The following is a 19035-nucleotide window of genomic DNA, read 5'->3' on the forward strand; positions in this document are numbered from 1 at the left end:
AGACGGTTGTTAGAAGTTTGATGAAGTCAAAAAAATTTTGTTGTTGTTGTTATTGTTCTCTTGGTATCAACTATAGGTCCCTGGGTCAGAACACAGATTATCTAGGTCATTTCAATTTCTTTAGAAGTCAACAATCTTATTTTAAAGTAGTAGGCACTCTCCTGCATGGCTCCATTTTACTGGATTCTAACTTATCCATTACACAGTTAGTGACATGTATAATTTTTAGTAAGATTTGTGGTCACTGAGGATAATCAAGCAGTTGAGTAAATTGTTTTAATTAGTATTTGATGACAGTGTTATTTTAATACAACTAAAGAAACCAAATGTTTATAACTTTTGTTTCTCTCTGATAGTTGTTCAGTATCTCTAATCAGCATTCTTATTGTAGTGAAAAGTACTGTCAGTTTTCTGTCTACCTACACAAAATTAAAACATTTCTCTCTGATTCAAGCCTGGGTAGTGAATGGGTGAAGCACTGTTGCAAGCATCTCTTTCTCCCTATTTCTATCTAGTCTCTCAACTTCCCTTTGTCTCTAACAAAAATAAATAAAATTGAAAAAGAAATCAACAGATCCTACTTTGGCCATACACTCAATATAAGGCAGGGCGGCTCCTTGGTTCTTGTGACAACAGGAACATCATTAGGTGTCCTATGTGTCCTGGAGCCTGACATCAGGGTAGCTGGAGCCTGACATCTGGGTAGCTGGTGCTTGAGTTCATAGGGCTAAGAGGTGAGAGTGGGAAAGAAGTACTCTGCATGCAGGCCAGACTGCAGAAATATCATTTTTTCTTACTGGTACTGGGGCAGGGAGAGCTCAGTCCCTAAGGCTGCTTTTATGGGATGCTTTTTCCAGTTTCAGACCTCTGCTACCTACAATTCCCCTTCTTTGTCCAGATGATTTTTTTTTAATTTATAAAATGGAGATATTGACAAGACCATAGGATAAGAGGGGTTTAATTCCACACAATTCCCACCACCAGAATTTCCCATCCCATTCGCCACCTTGTACTCCCCCCCCACCTCTCTTGAAAGGGCTCCTATTCTTTATCCCTCTGGGAATATGGACCCAGGGTCATTATGGGATGCAGAAAGTGGAAGGTCTGGCTTCTGTAACTGCTTCCCCAATGAACATGGGTGTTGGCAGGTCTATCCATACTCCCAGCCTGTCTCTCTCTTTCCCTAGTGGGGCAGGGCTCTGGGGAGGTGGGACTCCAGGACACATTGATGGGGTTGTCTGCCCAGGGAAGTCCAGTTGGCATCATGGTAGAATCTGAAGTCTGGTGGCTGAAAAAGAGTTAAGATAGTAAACAGAACAAACTATTGAGTAACCATGAAACTAAAGGCTGGAAGATTGCAGATGAAGATTTGCAGTTCTCCAATTTGGAAAAACGTAGTAGGTCTATTTTAGGTATATTTCAAGAGGCCCATGATGACTTTACTATTTTTTGCCTGAGCCTGACATCTAATATGCAGGTGGACCCAAGTTATTGTCTGGGGAGATGTCGTCATGGCTGGAAAAAGGACTAAAAAGCTGGATCAGGGAAGAGAGTAGCTCCCAAATATGGGAAAAGTATATAAATATTGTTAACTATAAACCCCATCAATTTGATCTGGGGCCATATTCAGCACAGGAGCCTATTTGGCCTCTGTATTCCCTGTAGGTCTGAGCTCGCATTCTACCAACAATGTTTTTTTTTTAAATATGGTGTTTATTAGAGAGAGAGAGAGAGAGAGAGAGAGAGAGAGAGAGAGAGGGGGGGGGAGAGGGAGAGGGGGAGGGGAGGGGGAGGGAGAGGGAGAGGGAGAAGGAGATGGAGATCACCTCTGGCTTATAGTGGTGCTGAGGATTGAACTTAGGACCTCTGAACCTCATGCGTGAGAGTATTGCACAACTGTCATACTGTCTCCTCAGCCCCAGACAGTGGTTGTTAAATGCTCCCTGAAAACTGACCCTCCATTTGTTTTCTGATGGCTCTCAAGGCATTTAAATCTATAATCAGTGGGAATGGATATTAAAGCAAATACCTAATTGAGGTGAGACACTGGAATTCATTTACTAAGTATAATCAGTCAGCAAGTGTTAAGTGGTGATTGGAGAGCTTTTCCTAATGAGAGGGGAAGAGAGTGGTGGGAAGAGTGCCTTCAAAACAGCAGAAGCCCTGCTAACTCATTCTTGTCTGTGATAGGTGCAGTAAAACTTTGCTCCCCCAAGGCGGGGACGACTCTGAGGAAAACCATGACATGCACTTTAGAAGGAAGAAGGCTCTCTGTTATTGTGGACTGATGGAAATGTGTCTCCTTTCTTTTCTGAATGAGATTTTCCTTCCCCTAAATGTTATAGGGAAGAAGCCTCAGAGTTTCAGAGGAGACAGGGATAAATTAGGGAGCCTACACCAAGGAGTGGCAAGCACAGCTGCGATGTTCTCCACATTCCCAGGTGGTGTGATGACTCCTGGGGTGGGTACTGGTATCCTACTGCTTGAGTTTTCCTCTCCCACCAGGAGACAGATACAGAGAATGGATGCATGAATGGAACAGGTGAACAGGTGAACTGTGATTCCTAATACAAGGTATAGTTACATGTGCTTCTTTGTTCTTTGTCATAAATTAATTGGAGTTCTAAATGTGCTTTTGTATTATCTGAAATTATTGTGTTAGTTGTAAAAAGACAATTTAGAAATATAATTTTTAAAATGTATTTATTGGGAGGTGAGTGTTATGTGGAAAACTCAGAAATGTTACATATTTACCAACTACTGTATTTAAAAAAATTAAAAATAGGGGATCAGGCAGTAGCACAGCGGGTTAAGCGAATGTGGCGTGAAGTGCAAGGACCTGGGTGTAAGGATCCAGGTTCGAGCCCTCAGCTCCTCACCTGTAGGGAAGTCACTTCACAGGCTGTGAAGCAGGCCTGCATGTGTCTATCTTTCTCTCCTCCTTTCTGTCTTCCCCTCCTCTCTCGATTTCTCTCTCTCCTGTCTAACAACGATGACATCAATAGAAATAATAACTATAACAACAATAAAAAAAAACAAGTGCAACAAAAAGAAGAAAAAAAGCAAATTAAAAAATAAAGTTTTTTAAAAATTTTATTTAAGTGCATGTGGCGCGAAGCGCAAGGACCTGGGCATAAGGATCTCGGTTCGATCCCCTGGCTCCCCACCTGCAGGGGAGTCGCTTCACAGGCTGTGAAGTAGTTCTGCATGTGTATCTTTCTCTCCTCCTTTCTGTCTTCCCCTCCTCTCTTGATTTCTCTCTCTCCTATCTAACAATGATGACAACAATAAAAATAAAGTGCAACAAAAAGAGGAAAAAAGTAAATTAAAAAAATAAAGTGTCATTTAATTTTATTTTATGTTTTATTTTATTTATAAAAAGGAAACACTGACAAAACCATAGCATAAGAGGGGTACAACCCGACACAATTCCCACCACCAGAACTCCGTATCCCATTCCCTCCCTTGAGAGCTTTCCTATTCTTTAACCCTCTGGGAGTATGGACCCAAGGTCATTTTGGGATGCAGAAGGTGGAAGGTCTGGCTTCTGTATTGCCTCCCCCCTGAACATGGGCGTCTGACAGGTTAATCCATACTCCCAGCCTGCCTCTCTCTTTCCCTAGTGGGGTGGGGTTCTGGGGTATTGGAATTCCAGGACATACTGGTGGGGTTGTCTGTCCAGGGAAGTCTGGTTGGCATCATGCTAGCACCTGGAACCTGGTGGCTGAAAAGAGAGTTAACATATAAAGCCAAACAAATTGTTGACTAATCATGAACCTAAAGGCTGGAATAGTGCAGATGAAAAGTTGAGGGCTTTCCGTTCTGTAGATAGCTAGTAGGCATATTTTAGTTATATTCCAAAGGGCCTAGTTTTTTTTTTCCCCCTGAGCCTGAAATCTGATATGCAGGTGGATCCAAGTTATTGTTTGGGGAGATGATGTCATGGCAGGAAAAAGGACCAGAAAGCTGAATCAGGGAAGAGAGTAGCTCCCAAATATGGGAAAGGTGTATAAATATTGTTAACTGTAAACCCCAAGCATATTGTATGTTATCAATCCTCCCTTCAGAGGATGGAACATTCTCTACCATTATTGATCCAAGTTGAGGGCAAGGTCTTACGGGGGCCCACAAAGGGGTCTAATTAAAAAATTAAAAATAAATTAAATGCTTTATTATAGAGATTAATGGTTTAGAGTCAGCAGTAAAATACAATTATTTGTACATGCATAACAGTACAACCCTCACTAGGTCCTTCTTTACCATAGTGTTCCAGGACCTGAACCCCTCACCCCCAACCCCAGAGTTTTTTACTTTGGTGCAGTACATATTTATTACTGAATTGCCAATAGGCTCTTAATAGGGTAGAACAATAATGACCTGGTGAATGTCTTTTATCTGCCTTCAGAAAGCAGGACAAGCCTTTTCTTCACTGGGTTTTGATTTGATTCAGAAGCTCTATGATAAAAATGCTGGAGTACAGAGACAAAGGCAGCTCCAGTCTGGTAGTGAAGCAGGAGGAGTCTAGAAAATTGTGAAAATCTAGGTCCACAATCTAGATGGGTTCACTATGCAGAAGAGGAGGAAATCAACAGGTCTGGAGCTGGTGCAGGAGGCAAATGGACCCTTGAAGATTTCAGCTATTTCTGTAATCTTTTTAATCATTCAAGTTGATACGTGCTGAGAAAAGTTAATACTGTATTGCCCCAGTTGAATGTGCAGGAACTAATGCAGTGTTTTTCAAATTATGGGCTCAGAACCAGCAGCCACCAGTATTATCCAGGCGTTTGTTAGAGATGCAAGTTCTTGGGTTCAGGAGAGAGCTCAGTTAGGAGAGCACATGCCTTGCTGTGTGTGAGGCCCCAATGCTACATAGGAGCATCATGGACACCAATGACAGCTTTGTGGATGGTGAAACAGTGCTGTGGCATCTCTCTTGTCTCTTAAACAAAAAGTTAATTCTTGGATAGGATCACACTCAGTAAACCAGAAATCTGTTCTTAATAAATCTCAGCTGATTCTGAGGCTGCTCAAGTTTGGAGAACTTGTGGTCTGTAAGCTTTCAGTGGATTCCAGGAATAGAAACTTAGATGTGCAATTGCCAGAACAATTCTTGGTAAGGTGGTGAAGACTGATGTTTAGATTGTAAACTCATGGATAAAGAATGTAAATGAATAGAGGGCTGAATTTTGGGAGCTGAAGTGTGCCACTGATCCAGCCACATTTCTTTGTCTAAAACTCTGGGAGCAGTCATTTCTCTCCCGAATCAAATTTAAGGGGGAAGTACTGACTTACCAAGGAAAGGGGGTGATTCTGGGAAACACCAGCACACAAACCTGAGTAGCGTTTGCTAGAATGACATTATGAAAACCACTATGCCCAAAGAGGAACTAATTTAATGAAATTTTATCCAAATTAAACCATATACAATGGAGGATGGATAATTACCACAAAAATTATCGAATTTCAGCAAAGGCAATTGTCATCTGGCAGAAATTACATCTTAAGACTCCATATCAGCTTAGAGGCAATATCAGCAGAGAGGTGATGGGTCATGAGCTATTTTTTAGTTACTTAACCTCTGTTTAGTTCTGTAATAGGAACCTGGTGAGAGCCAAATGGTCTAAGGATAAAATCTGAAGCTCCTCTTGCAAATCATTGTACATGAGAAATTGTTCTTCTGAGTAAGGATGTGGTAATGTCAACAATCCCAACAGGAATATGGATTTTTCATCAGTGTTTTTCCCTCATCATTTGTAACCAAAATTTACTAAGTGACAACTATGTTGACCACAGAGCACATTTTTTCCAGTCCTCTAAATGACAATAGGGACAATAATCAGTCAGTCATATGATGAGGGGGCTAAGCTTTTGAACCACAGAACTATGTCAGAATGAAAAAGAAACAAAATTTAGAACAGAATTACGTCATGCCTAACTCTAGCCTTTCGATAATGAGAACCTTTTTATGAATGAAGGAGAAACCACAAATATTACCTTGGGAATGCATTACCTTTGGGATATTGGGCTCTTTGTTTTCCAAAACAACCCCTTCCCTTGTATGGATATGACGTGCTGAGCCTGTCTTTATCTGACTATCTGGAAATGGTAAAGACTGAAATTGTTTCTCAGAAGCCTAGATGTATCAGATATGGAAAAACAAAAAAACACAAAACACTACATTTCTCCCATGCCCACCCTATGCTTATTTACTTTCATTGCATGCTTCTGAAATAAACTCCGAATCAGATTTCCACACAGCATTTCTGTGAACAACAGTTCTTTGAACATTCTTAGTAAAACATGTACATTCTGCTACTAGATATCTGGAAAAAATGGACTAATATATTTTCCTCAGAACTCTATTGAATATCTTTTATGCTAATTTTCTTTTTAACAAATGAAATTTTGGTGTGAACTCAGGTCCACTCAGTAACACCTATGGGAAACAAATGATAAACATCAAACAGTAATCAGAAATGCAATCAGAAAACAAGACAAAAGGATTGCTTCTGATAGCAGGCCAGCAGCCTTTGTGATTTATAGTTTGGGAGGAAAATCACTATATTTAAAAGGTCACAATACGAGATTAAAATAGTGAAAAGCATGTTCCAAGGGGCCCATGACTTTAGCAATTTTTGCCTGAGCCTGGCAGCTAACATGCAGGTGGACTAAAATTGTTGTCTGGGAAGATGGTGTCAGAGTTGAAAATAGGACTAGAAAACTGAATTACAGCAAAGAGTAGCTCCCAAATAGGAGGAAAGTATATAAATATCATTAACTATAAACCCCATTAATCTGATCTAGAGTATTCATCTATTCATATTTAGCACAGGAACCTGTGTAAGCTCTGAGTCCCAGTCAGTCTGAGCTGAGGTGGTCATAACTAGAAACATTCTTGTCTGCACTCATTCCAGGACCAGTCTTCCTCAGATGGCATAGTAGGTTGTTGATTCAGCCTCCCTTTGGAAAGTAGGGCTGTCCCTACCATTGCTGCTCTGCAGTGAGGGCAAGGTCCTGGAGAGGCCCTGGAAAGGTCTAATGGTTATATTTCTGATGGAAGTGACCAGTGATGGTGGAAAGAATGACCTGTCAGATGTCTAAGCCCATCATATCTATGTGGGAATCCAAGGACTAGGGCCCCAGATGATGGGGTGGTCTGGTATTTACTAAAAAAGACCACATCATACCTAAAATAGACTTGTAGCTTCTTCCCATATGAAAACCCGCAGTTTCATATGCTCTTTTCCTACCTTTGGGTTCCTGTTTATTAAATAATTTGTCTTGCTTTATAGCTTACTGATTTTTTAAGCTACCAAGTTGCAGACACTACCATGATGCCATCCTGACTTCCCTGGCAGAAGACCTCACCAATGTGTACTGGAACTTCACCTCTCCAGAGTCCTACCTCACTAGGGAAAGGTAGAAATGGATTCAGAGTATGGATCACCCTATCATCATCCATGTCCAGTAGAGAAGCAATTACAGAAGTCAGACCTTCCACCTTTGGCATCCCTTAAGGAATTTCGGTCCATACTCCTAGAGAGATATAAATAATAGGGAATCTTCCAATGCAGGGAATGGGACACGGAACTCTGGTGGTGGGAACTGTGGGCAATTATACCCCTGTTATCTGACAATTTTGTTCATCATTATTGAATCACTAATCCTGATGTCAGGATAATAACATATAGATCATGTTCCTTGACCATAGTGTAACAGAATTAGAAATTAACAGCAAAAGAATAGCCAAAATGATACCATGCTTAAGAACCAAAAGACAGTGTTATGTAACTGATAAGTGAAATTGGATATCAAGAAGAAATACTTAGAGTTAAGTAACAATAAACTCTGTGTATGTCAAATGTGGCAGATATGGGTAATACCCAGCAGGAATTTTGGATGTTTGATGGGAATCAAGTGTAGTTAACAAGTAAGAAGATAAGCTTTCAGTTCAACTGACCAGGAAAGAGCAAGAGCAAACACCACTTCACAGAAGAAAATAAGTAATAAAGGTAAAGGGGGAAGTCAACTAAATAAGGAAAACATGAACAAAACCCAGGAGAACCATACTTAGAGCTTTTGGGAGATGATCTTAGCGAAAATGCCTTTGAAAATTCCATTATAAAGACAGCAATAGAAAAAATTCTCAGAATCAGGTTTTTTTTTTTTTTTGGGGGGGGGAACTGAAAATGAAATGCTCACTTATAATAATTCAAGGAACACTGCATCAAGAAAATGACAAAATCTTTAAAAAAATTTTTAAAATTAATTTATTTCTTTTTATAAAAAGGAAAAATTGACAAAACCATAGGATAAGAGGGGTACAACTCCACACAATTCCCACCACCAGATCTCCATATCCTATTCCCTCCCCTGATAACTTTCCTATTCTTTAACTCTCTGGGAGCATGGACCCAAGGTCATTGTGGGATGCAGAAGGTGGAAGATGACCAAATCTTTTAAGAGCAGGAAACTTTATGGCATTACAACTTGTCCTGTTCTCTTGTCCTCTCCAGCTCTGTGCAAGGCTGAAAATCAACAGTCTCCTAGGTAAGACTTAAAGCACAACCAACCACAACAAAATGTTTCAAAATGCACTATCTAGGAAGTGAAAACAAAACAAAACAAACCCTGACAAAGTGGAAGAAAATACCTGCAAATTTTATATCTGATAAAAAAATCTATGAATCAGAATATAGAAATAATCCTTACACCTCAGCATTAAACAGCCCAGCTTAAAAATTAGTAGAGAATTTGAATAGACATGTCTCCACAGAAGACAAATGCCAAGGGGTGCGTGAAAAAATGTTCAGCTTCATTAGTCAGTCAGGGCAAAGAGGGCTTTAAATCATAATGAAGTACCTCTTCAGACTCATTTGGATGTAGAGAAGGTGAAGCCATCATTTGTTTTGCTGATAGGAATGTAAAAGGTACATCCACTGTGGAAAAGCTTGGCAGTTTCTCAAAAAAGCCACACAGAGAACTTATGTGGTGCTACCATTCGATTGCTAGGTGTATACCCAGAAAAAAGGGAAAATATATATTAATTATTATACTATATTACATTATCCTAATTATATTTCTCCTCTTGCCAGAATTATTCATAGTTGCCCCAAAGTGAAAGCCACTCAAATGTTTGCCATGAACAAAATGTTTGGACGAGTAAAATGTGGCATATCCACACAATAGACTATTATTCCTCCACCTAAAGGAAGAAGTGCAGATATGTGCAGTTGGAGGGATGAACCTGATCACGTGGTACATGAAGGTCAGATGTGAAAGACTATGTATTGTGTCATTCCACTTATGTGTACAGTCCAGCACAAAAATGTATAGTGACAGAACAAATCATTGAGGGGAAGGAGGCAGTGGGAAGTGGTGGCCATGGAGTATGGGCTCTCCTTGGTGTAGTGGAAGATTTCTGAAATCATTAAATAGCAAGAATGACTTGAAAATTCCTGTGAACAGTGCTATGACTCACTTAAATATACACTTTAAATGACAAGTTTGATAGAATATGGATGGTATGCCAATAAAACCCAAGTAGTTCTTGTTTTGAAAACAATAAAATATGTAAAAGGAAGATAAAATAAATTACAGATTAAGGCCTTCACTACTGTTTCATTTTATATTAGCAAGTAGGTAAACAGAAATAAAAAATTTATAAGGGTTTTAAAATAAAACTTTAAAATATAATAAAGGCATGTTGAAATGTAAAAAAAGAAAACTCCATTTCTATTTACATTTACACTAGAGCAATATTACCACTAGATGGCAGCATATTGCAACTAGCCAAACAAACTATGCTACTGTTTGTAGAAAGTTATACAGAATACTGAACATCCCTCTTTTTCACATAAATTTTTGGGATGTCTATTACTTATTTAATTATCGATTTTTATATTCAAGTGACATTAACACTCGGGTAGAATGGATGTACTCATTCATAAACGCTAAGTGGCAAGACTATCACAAGTACAGAAAAGTTGAACATGGCCATAAATATTGAACAGACTGAAATGGTATAAAGCTCCTTGCCCTTCCAGGCTCAGAGTATTTTTTTCTGCATACAGAAGCCAGACCTCTCACCTTCTGTACCCCATAATGACCCTGGGTCCACATTCCCAGAAGGTTAAAGAATAGGGAAGATATCAGGGGAGGGCATGGGATACGGAGTTCTGGTGGTGGGAATTCTGTGGAGTTGTACCCCTCTTAGGGTTTTTGTCAGTGTTTTCTTTTTATAAGTAAATAAGAAGAAAAAGGAGTTGAAGGCATGTCTCTCTTTTTTTAAATATTTTTTATTTTATTTATTTATTCCCTTTTGTTGCCCTTGTTGTTTTATTGTTGTAGTTATTATTGTTGTTGTCGTCGTTGTTGGATAGGACAGAGAGAAATGGAGAGAGGAGGGGAAGACAGAGAGGAGGAGAGAAAGATAGACACCTGCAGACCTGCTTCACCTGCAGGTGGGGAGCCGGGGTTCGAACCGGGATCCTTATGCCGGTCCTTGTGCTTTGCGCCACCTGTGTTTAACCCTCTGCGCTACAGCCCGACTCCCAGGATGTCTCTTTTTAAAAAACATTTTATTTTATTATTTCTTAAGCTTTTATTATTATTTTCTTTATTGAGGATTGCTGTTTTACAGTCCACAGTAAAATACAGTAGTTTATACATGCATAGCATTTCTCAGTTTTCCACATAACAATTCAGTCCCCTCTAGGTCTTATTTTTCAACTTCTTTTTTAAAAATTATTATCATTATTTGTTTATTGGATATAGACAGCCAGAAACTGAGAGAAAGGGGGAGGAAGAGAGGGAAAGAGAGAGACACCTGCAGCATTGCTTCACCACTTGTGAAGCTTTCTCCCTGCAGGTGGGGAATGGGGGATTGAACCCTGTTCCTCATGTATTGTATGTAATATAGGCACTCAACCAGGGGCACCATCACCCAGACCTCAACTTCTTCTTCTTTTTACTTTTTATTAGTGGTTTAATAATGATTAGCAAGATTGTAGGATAAGAGGAGTACAATTCCATACAATTCCCTCCACCAGAGTCCCATATCCCATCCCCTCCATTGGAAGGTTCCCTATTCTTTATCCCTCTGGGGGTATAGACCATAGATCTTTATTGGGTCCAGAAGGTGGAAGATTTGGCTTCTGTAATTGCTTTTCTGCTGGACAAGGGTGTTGGCAGGTCAATACATGCCACCAGTCTATTTCTATCTTTCTCTAGTGGGACAGGGCTCTGGGGAGGTGTTTTTAGGACACATTGGTAAGGTCCTCTCTCCATGGAAGTCAGGTTGGCATTATCATAGTGTTTTTCAGTATGTTTTCTTTATTGAGGGACTAATATATTTTTAAAGATTTTATTTATTGATTCATGAGAAATGATAGAAGAGAGAAAGAACCAGACACCACTCTGGTACATGTGCCGCCAGGGATTGAACGTAAGACCTCATGCTTGACAGTCCAGTGCCCTATCCACTGTGCCACATCCCAGACCACTTGAGGGATTAATATTTTACAGTTGACAATAAATACACATTTGCACATGCATAGCAATTCCCAGTTTTCCACATAACAATACACCCCCCACTGGGGCCTCTGCCATCCTTTTCCAGGACCTGAACTCTTCCCCCACTCCACCCACCCCAGAGCCTTTTACTTTGGTGCAATACACCAACTCCAGTCCAAGCTCTGCTTAGTGCTTTCTCTTCTGATCTTGTTTTTCAATTTTTGCCTGTGAGTGAGATCATCCCATATTCATCCTTCTGTTTCTGACTTATGTCACTTAACATGATTTCTTCAAGCTCCACCCAAGATGGGCTGAAATGGTGAAAGCACCATTTTTAATAGCTGAGTAGTATTCCATTGTGTATATATACCACAACTTGCTCAGCCACTCATCTTTTGTTGGGCACCTGGTTGCTTCCAGGTTTTGGCTATAACAAATTGTGCTGCTATGAACATATACACAGATCTTTTTGGATGGCTGTGTCTGGTTCCTTAGGATATATATCCCCAGGAGAGAAATGGCAGGGTCACAGGATGCTGTGCAGATATCTCCCCAAGGCCCTGCCACCCTACACAGAACATTATGGTACTTTCAGAGTTTTCCCCCAACCAATCCTGTCCCTACATGTCACTCCGGGGTGTTGACCTAAAAAGTCCGCCTACTCCCCCTCCTCTCGCTTGCTCTTGCCTGGTGGTGAGGTAGCAGGACACAGCTATTTTTCTGGCTGGCTCCACGTGGCCTGAACCACCCGTCTGACCCAACAATAAAGATTTGTGTTCCCTCTGCGCTTGGATTTTCTCTCTCCATCGCACCCCGCTGCCGCCTCAAGCAACAACAGGAGGTCTATTTCTATCCTTCTGAAAGTTCTCCAGACTGCTCTCCACAGGGGCTGAACCAATTGCCACCAGCAGAGCAGGAGGGTTCCTTTGTCTCCACAACCTCTCCAGCATTTGTTGCTGCTCTTTTTTTCTGGTATATGACATTCTCACAGGAGTAAAGTGGTATCTAGTTGTTGTCTTTATTTGCATTTCTCTGACAATCACTTAGTTGGAGCATTAATTCATATGTTTGTTGGCCTTTTGGACCTCTTCTGTGGTGAACATTCTGTTCATGCTCTCTCCCCATTTTTGGATGGGGTCATTTATTTTATTGTTGAGTAAAGTTTGAAGTCTGCCCTGACCCTCCTAGTCTTAGCCTGTGACTTTTCTTTCTCAAGCTCTTTCTTTGTCTCTCTCTTCTTTCTTTGTCTCCCTCCTCTCTTTCTTTCTTTCTTTCTCTCTCTTTCTCTTTCTTTCTTTCTTTCTTTCTATCTTTCTTTCTGGAGAGCATCACTCAGCTTTGGCTTAGTGGTGTTGGAGGTTGAAGCTGTAACCTCCAAGCCTCAGGCATGAAAATATATTTATTGTATGTGCTATCTCCCAGATCCTCATGTCTTATTTTTTGTCTGCTTTCTGTCACCCAGTTGTTTTTTTTTAAAGTCAAACAAAAACTAATTTAATTAAAATATATTTCCTATCAGGGGACATCTACATCTATATAGACATTGAAGTTAATTGTTCTTTTTCTTTTTTTAAGATTTAAAAAAATGTATTTATGGAAGTCAGACGGTAGTGCAGCGGGTTAAACGCACATGGCACAAAGTGCAAGGACCGGAGTAAGGATCCTGGTTCAAGTCCTCAGCTCCCCACCTGTTGGGCAGTACGCCAGCTTCCCCCTACTTAATGCTGTGGTCTCTTTACATAACCTGTTACCTAAGAACCGCCCTGCCTGCAGGGCACTGGTTTAATCCCACTGATTTGAACTGTCTTTTTGCTCTGCCCCCTCTCCCAGTCATACCCTGATTTCCACCACTCTCTTTTTGTTGTACCCTCAGGGCATTGTCTATATCCCAGTGATATTTGGAAGTGCTTTGGTTACTCCTCCCCCCTCCCATTCTCATGAGAGTTATTATCCTATCCTGGAGTGCTATGGTTACTCCTCCCCCTTCCCATTCTCACGAAAGCTACTCCTATAAAAGCCCTTCTTCTTCCACACCTCGTTCTCTTGCCAGCGCTTCACTCTGGTGTTCAGACGCAGGAAAGGTTACTGTGTGAGGCGGCCATTTTCACTACCTCCACGTGGCCCAACCTGCCTCTCTAGCACCCAACTCTGAGGTGCCAGCGCAAATAAAGATTTGTGTTTCCTCTTCGCTCTGGACCCCCTCTCTCTCTTCTCTGGGCCCACGCACAACAACAACAGGCGGTGAGGCAGGTCTGCAGGTGTCTATCTTTCTCTCCCCAACCTTTCTTCCCCTCCTCTCTTTATTTATCTCTGTCCTATCCAACAATGATGACATCAACAACAATAATAATGAAAACAACAACAAGGGCAGCAAAAGGGAAAATAAATAATAATAATAGTATACACACACACACACACACACACATATATATATATGAAAGATAGAGACAGAAAGGACCAGACATCACTCTGGTACAAGTGCTTCCAGGGATTGAACTTGAGACTTCATGCTTTGGAGTCCAGATCTTTATCTACTGTAATACCTCCCAGACCACAACTAATCATTTTAATTCTACAGATTAATCAATAAAAGTCAACCTTCACAAGTACTAACAATGATGCCCTCACCTAGTTTTTAATTAGAAACTAAAAATCCATCACTGTGGCCCATTCCCTTTGGAATTTCTCTCCTCTTGAGATGTGGTCACTTTAGCCCTCTACCACAGGCCAGTCCTTTGAGAACCCCTTTCTGGAGAGTACATACCAGTGAATGTAGCCTGGGGTGGTGGTGGGGTGGGGGATGGACAGTTCCGGCAGTTGTATCACCCTGATGACTCTTGTTGAGTTTCTTTGCACCAACTTTCCACCTGGTGTCCAGATCTGTTACATCACTCCTGCTGCTAAAGTCCTTCCTTGCCCATCTCCCCATGTGGTTGCTTATGGATAGTTGTGAATTTCCCTTTTGTTAAAGATGGCATTAGATTGGCCATCACCTTCTCTATCCTACCATCAAAGGAGTTCCTCTAGGTTTATCTATTCCCCAGATTTTATCTATGTCTTCTGTAGATTTCCATGGTCCTTGTGGATGGAACTAGGAAAAATTAGTAGATGTTACAGATAGGCACTTTGAGTCTCAAGATAAAGAAGACCTTTAACAATCAAAACAGTCCCAACAAGGAATGAATTTCCAAGGAAGGCAGTGAATCCCATATCACTAGAGATTCCAAACAGGTGACCATGGAGTCCAGTGGGTCTTGTCCCACTAGCAATATTAGGGCAGTGTGAACTTCGCAGCGTTTGCCCTCTGATATTTTTATTCCATGGGTTTGGCACAGGAACAAGTATCCAAGTGATTTCAACATATCCCATAGCTGAGAAGGGCATTGTATAAGTAAATGCTCATTGTATGAATATCTATTGTAGACAGAAGTTCAAGCCTGTTTAGGAAAGCTATAACAAAATATGAAATGTTACAATTTTCCCTTTCCCTCGGGTATAAAGATGAGTGCTTAGGTGTACTGAATGCTGGCCTGCTTCTCTCCTTATTTTCCTTCATCTAGGCCATACCCTGTGTTGCCTAGAGCTGAATTTGTGGACAAGGACTGCTGTATACCTGCTGCTTGCTTTCTGGGGGCTGGGGGGGGGGGCAGGGCTTGACTCCCTTTGAGATGGATTGTTTTCCAGTGCTCTCTTGCCCCATCATGCTGAAAAATCACTGCACTTTCTTTGAAGGGACAATTTCCTGTGGAACTGGCCATTTAAATGGCAACATGTGATTGAAGAAAACATATTCAACTATGGAAAGGTACTTACAACAGTAGTTGTAAGTGTAATTTTTTTCCCTTGGGTTCATATGATGCATTGGTTTAGAGAGCTCTAGATTCTTGTTGACTTAGACAATTGGAAAAGCCATTAAGGGGGTGATTACAAGAACCTCCATCTAGGTATGCTGGTTAATTAGCTGCCTCCTGCAGAGAGTAGGGTGAGGTTGAGAGAAGAAAGGGAATAAGGGCAGGAGGGAGAAGAGAAATCAGCTGTAGAGTCCCAGTCTGTTATGGAAATCCCCCACCATCACCCTCATCAGAAAGTCAACTTCCTGTTTTTTTCTGCAGAGGGAACTAATTATGAGACTGGAGACCTCTGAAGCCCCTTCCCCTGTGTTCTTTTTGCACCTCCTGTCTTTTTTTTTTCTCCACCACCAGAACGCCATATCCCATCCCCTTCCCTGATAGCTTTCCTATTCTTTTTTTTTTTTTTTTTAATTTTTTTAATTAATTTTATTTTTGAGAGAGCTGCAGAGAGAGAGAGAGAGAGAGAGAGAGAGAGAGAGAGAGAGAGAGAAGAGAAACACCAGAGCACTGCTCAGCTCAGGCTTATGGTGGTATGGGGGATTGAACCTGGGACTTAGGAGCCTCAGGCATGAGAGTCTGTTTGCATAACCATTATGCTGTCTCCCCCGCCCAGCTTTCCTATTCTTTATCCCTCTGGGAGTATGGGCCCAGAATCATTGTGGGATGCAGAAGGTGGAAGGTCTGGCTTCTGTAATTTCTTCCCCACTGAACATGGGCATTGGCAGGTCCATCCATACTTCCAGCCTGTCTCTTTCTTTCATCATGTGTCCCCAGCTTCTGAGCCTAACATTCCTTCCTTCCTTCTTTCCTTCCTTCTTTCCTTCCTTCCCTCCTTCCTTCCTTCCGTTTTTCTGTCGGGTTCTCACCGACAGGTAGTTGCGAGGAGGGAGATCTGGACTAGCTGGACCCCCCTTTTGGGGATGAGCGGGAGGGAGAGTGTCGACGACTTGAGAAAAGAAAAGACACCAAGTCGGGAGTTCTGTTAAGGCAGTGACTCTCTTTAGTCACTGTGGGGCCTGTGCTCTTTACACATCATCAGTTGGAGGGCAGAGGTGAATTCAGGTACGGCTCACAGGAAGTGCTGTGTCATTCTGAGGAAGTCAATGATCGTCAGTGAAACTCGAACCAGGCTTAGGGAGTGTATGCTGGGCCTAGATCAAGGCCAAGTAGGTCCCAACATCTCCCCTTCTGTTTTTGTAATGCCAGGTCGCATAGCTCCTGTCTTAGGTTGTCACCACGCCAGTGATCTTACCCATCGTTGGATACCATGCCTCACGCTGGCTTTTGGGTATTGGCTCCATGACCTGTCTTAGGTTGTCTCAGTCTCTCTGAGATCTTACCTGTCATTGGTCTGCTGGATTGCTGGGGAGGCTTAGTAGCCTTCAGGCTCCAGAGTCCTGAGTCTGTGGTAGCAGACCTCAACTTGGTGAAGCTGTATTTCCTCGAGCCTTTGCTGGATAAACTGTGTGCTTTTATTGAGCAAACAAGGCCCCACGGTCAAGAGGAGGAGAAGGAGAAGGAGGGAGCCTAGAAAGGGGAGGAAATAGGGTCACAGGCCATGGAGGCCAGTCCACAGGGGGCAGTCTTGGAACTCTCGCCTCCTTTTTTTCTAGATCTTCTTGAAGCTTCTTTATCTTGTCTTGGAGGATCCCAGACCGGTTGGCATAGAAACAGCACTTTTCCTGTAAGAACAAACAAAGGCCTCCCTTCTCTGCTGTAAGCACATGTAATCCCCTACGATTTTGTAGGACCACTTTGGCAAGGTAGTCTAGCTGTCTCTGGAGGTCTGGAATGGTACTGGAGACAAGTTGCATGTTGTTTACCAGCTGGACTGAGCTTTTTATAAAAATGGGGTGCCAGCCCAATACCTGCAGTCCCGGTGGCCACCCCGGCTGTCACACCAAGACCAACTAACAGGGGTATCATGACAATGGCTCTCTTATGTTGCCCTCCAATGAGGTCAAATGAGGGGATGGGAAGAGGCTCACTCCCAGGGATGATGTCAATGTCTGGCAAGAGAAAGGCCAGAGCACAACGGCCAGCCCAGCTGGTTGGTAAGAAACTGTGGGCAAGTCTATTGCCACAGGTAGGGCAATACTGCTGGAGGGCATCCTCCGTCAACTTGATTTAAGGTAATATTGTTGTGACATAAAGAGGGGTGGATCTCTCCCACGTCTATGTGGGAAATGTTGGGTTGAGGAGACGTGTGAAGGCAGATCCCTGGATTACCAAGGGGGAGTACCTGGACCTCCACGGGTGGAAATAGAGTGCAGTTGGTCAGGGGGAGAAGGTAGGTTGGTTTAGCTGGGTTGGATTTCTGATCGATTGATGAGCTGAACCCCGAATAGTTGGAAATGAGAGTGAGGGCTAGTGGGTGACCAGTTTTTATACAGAGCCAACAGTCTTGAGCAAGGTTAGGGGAGGTTTGGTTGAGGAGAGCAAAGGTGGTCTCAAGGACCCCCTCAGTCTGAGAATCAAGGGCCATTTCTCCCCATTCCTCAGGGAGGACCAAAGGATGGTGATTTAACTCAGGATATTGGGAGCTGATGAGCCACTCAATCATCTGTTCAGTTTCTATTTTTCTAACTCTGTCTTGGACCCCTCCTCCATCGGAAAACCCCATGGGTGCTGTGAGGAAATATAGCCTCCTCCCCTTGCTATGGTTCACCAGGAGATACCCTCTGTTGGGACCTCTGTTGTTGTTGTTCTTTCCACTGCCCATAGCAGATACTTCTCTGCATCCTACACACAAGAACTAAGGTCAGCTTTCTCTCACGTCTCATTCTCACTTACATTATCAAAAAGTGCTTTGTGTTCATACACTCAAGATTTTCGAGAAAGGAAAATTAAGTGGTATATCTGGCAGCCTTTTAGCCACCAACTTGCAGATATTTCATGATTCCATCCTGACTTCCCTGGGCAGATGACCTCACCGATATGTCCTGGAGCCTCACCTCCCCAGAGCCATACCCCACTAGAAAAAGATAGTTGTAGAAATAATAGTTAACTCATTGCAGGTGAAGAAAAACCCAACTGTCTTATCTCCTGTCCTAGTCCCAGAGCCTGAAAAGGTGAACAACCCACTGGGCTTGGCTGGGGGAAAAGAGGAAATTTTGTTCCAGAAGGAACTGTCTGAGAGATTAGCTGTACTCTGCTGAATGCATTAAGTAGTGATTCCAATCTAATAAAATTTTTACTGTCCCTTTACACGGGAATGCAGCCTTGGAGGATACGTTTTTTTTACAACTTGTCTGCATTGGTTAATTCTCAATTCTAAATAAAGATCTGTATTTTAACATTGAAAAATAATAGTTAACCCATATCTGCAACCTCAAGAGAACTGCTGAGCTTACAATAAAGGGACTGGGGATTTAGAACTCTTTGGTTGGAATACTGTGGAGTTGTATCCTTGTTATCTTTTAATTTTGTCAATAAACATTAAATAATTCATAAAATTAAAAAAAAACATAAAGGTAGGCAGAAATGATTGTTTGCCTAAAGAATGCAGTCTTTCTTTAATTCTCAGTAACAGAACTCAGACAGGAATGATAGCAGGTGGAGTTAAACAAAAAGTGATTTCTCCGCTGTGCTTGCTTGTAGTTGCGGTGCTGAGACGGCCCTCATCTCAGAAAGTGAAAGCAGATTATTATTATTTTTTAATTTTTTATTT

At 41.8% G+C, this 19035-nt stretch overlaps 1 non-coding gene across 1 annotated transcript; it reads left to right on the plus strand.

The window, feature by feature from the left end:
• Positions 1-18377: 18377 nt before the first annotated feature.
• On the plus strand, positions 18378-18506 carry LOC132537329 (small nucleolar RNA SNORD22). Its single transcript, XR_009548778.1, has one exon. It is a non-coding gene; the product is annotated as a small nucleolar RNA SNORD22 (small nucleolar RNA).
• The last annotated feature ends 529 nt before the right edge of the window (positions 18507-19035 follow it).

This window comes from Erinaceus europaeus, chromosome 2, assembly GCF_950295315.1.
Source record: "Erinaceus europaeus chromosome 2, mEriEur2.1, whole genome shotgun sequence".
Lineage (NCBI taxonomy): Eukaryota > Metazoa > Chordata > Mammalia > Eulipotyphla > Erinaceidae > Erinaceus > Erinaceus europaeus.